Source organism: Saccopteryx leptura, chromosome X, assembly GCF_036850995.1.
Source record: "Saccopteryx leptura isolate mSacLep1 chromosome X, mSacLep1_pri_phased_curated, whole genome shotgun sequence".
Taxonomy (NCBI): domain Eukaryota; kingdom Metazoa; phylum Chordata; class Mammalia; order Chiroptera; family Emballonuridae; genus Saccopteryx; species Saccopteryx leptura.
Window position 1 is genome coordinate 74865358 of NC_089516.1, and position 2496 is coordinate 74867853.

Consider the following 2496-nt stretch of genomic DNA (forward strand, 5'->3'; position numbering starts at 1 on the left):
AGGCAACATTCAACTATTTTTTCATTTTCTTTTTTTTGTGTATGTGGCAGAGACAGAGAGAGGGACAGATAGGGACAGACAGGCAGGAAAGGAGAGAGATGAGAATCATCAAATCTTTATTACAGCACCTTAGTCTCCTTGGTTGTTCATTGATTGCTTTCTCATATATGCCTTGACCGAGGGGCTACAGTAGAGCAGACTGACACCTTGCTCAAGCCAGCGACCTTGGGCTCAAGCCAGCAATCATGGGGTCATATCTATCATCCCACACTCAAGCCAGCGACTCCACACTCAAGCTGGTGAGCTCGTGCTCAAACCAGTGACCTCGGGGTTTCAAACCTGGGTCCTCTGCATCCCAGTCCAACTCTCTATCCACTGTGCCACCACCTGGTCAGGCCAGCTATTTTTTCTTGCTTAAACCTATTTTGTTCTCATCTATTTGAGACTAAAAATCTATATTATGTTATTAAAAGGAACAGTTGTTTTTCTACTCTTGGAATGAAAGCTCTTAAGATATGAAATGATAAATAGTAGCTTTAAGCTGGCAATTTTTAAACTGTATCTGAAATATTAAATCCTATCAAATACTGGTATGAAATGACACTTAAAAGGCAATAGAGAGATTGTTGTAAGAATTGTATCTAGCCTGACCTGTGGTGGCACAGTGGATAAAGCGTCGACCTGGAAATGCTGAGGTCGCTGGTTCAAAACCATGGGCTTGCCTGGTCAAGGCACATATGGGAGTTGAAGCTTCCTGCTCCTCCCCCCTTCTCTCTCTCTCTCAATCTCTTTCTCTCCTCTAAAATGAATAAATAAATAAAAATAATTAAAAAAAAGAATTGTATCTAGATCATTGAAGAAGGTCATCATGCTTATTTTTATATACTGGAATAAGACTAAAGAGAAATATTCATTGCACAGGCCATATGTATTATTTTACTTTGTGATAAAATACACTTTTACATTTTGTTCATGCAAAGGAAGATTTAATTTCTGTCTTATAATTTTATTATGAAAGTGTCATGAAGGCATTTTCCTTGACTTTTTTTTATAGAAGCCTATGGAGAAAAATAATACTTTTTTTGATGGCTGTTAATGTATGGACAGTCTGCTAGGTATAGCTGATTCAGTTAGTAAATCAAATACATACTCAACTAACTTCATTAGGAACTATCGGGGTTGGAGTCTACTCTAGACAATCACATTGGATGGGGGTCTCTGGGGTTAGAGAGTTAAATTTTTTTCAATGTTCCTGAGTGAGGTACACTTTAATTCAAATAATTATTTATGAGCTCCTACTATATGCTTAGTGCTGTTCTCATTGTTAAGGTAAATAAAAGATAATTTTGAAATACAGACCATTTTATTTTATTTTATTTTATTTTATTTTATTTTATTTTATTTTATTTTATTTTATTTAGTGAGAGAAGGGGAGGCAGAGATAGACTCCCACATTAGCCTCAATGGAGATCCACCCAGCAAGCCCACTATGGGACTATACTCTGCCCTTCTGGGGCCCTTACTCTGTTGCAACTGGAGCCATTTTTAGTACCTGAGGTGGAGGCCGTAGAGCCATCCTCAGCGCCCAGGACCAACTTGCTGTAATCAAGCCTTGTCTTTAGGAGGGAAGGAGAATAGAGAGAAAGAGAGGGAGAAATGAGAGGGGGAGGGGTAGAAAAGCAAATGGCCATTTCTATGTGTCCTGACCCAGAATCAAACCCAGGACACCCACAAGCCAGGGCCCACGCTCTCTCACTGAGACAACTGGCCAGGGACCTAAATAAAGCCCTTTTTTTCAGAGATTTTATAATCTACTTAAATAAGGTGAAACATACACATGAAACAATAGGTTGATAACAAAGGACGAGAGAAAACACTCACAAATATATGATAGTAACTAAAAGCACTTCTTTGCTGTCATCCAAGGGCCTTGGGCAGAGTGCTTTGTGGAGAGAACAAGGTCTGAGAACAACAATAACACCAACAACAAGCCCAAAATTGTGGTAGGTGAAAAAGGGAGAAGGGTAGGCTAGCTTCATGGCTCTATCAACACCAAATATCTAGGCAATAAGCATTTCCTGCTTGCTTTATCCTTTTGCCTTCTTTATAAGTTCTTGTAATCTTTATTCAATGTCATTTGATATTGCACAGTATCTGATTCTTATTACCTTCTTTAGGTGATGAGGACAATGTGCAACTAGCCACTCATTAAATCTTCCAGAAAATGGTCATAAGGTACTTTTTTTTTATATGTACAATTGAGCACATTTAACACATTTCATTCCCCAGAATTGTGAGGTCCTGTAACAGAGTGATCATGTTTTCTGTGGTTTTTTTGTTTTACTTAATAACTAGCATAATATATATGCTTCTCCATGAGAAGAGCATGAATCTTTGAAAAATTTAGAAATATTTTTAGTTACGCTTTTCTTTGAGGATTATAGCTATAGAACAGAGCTTCAAGAAACCTTAAAACAATGCTGTAACTTAAGGAAA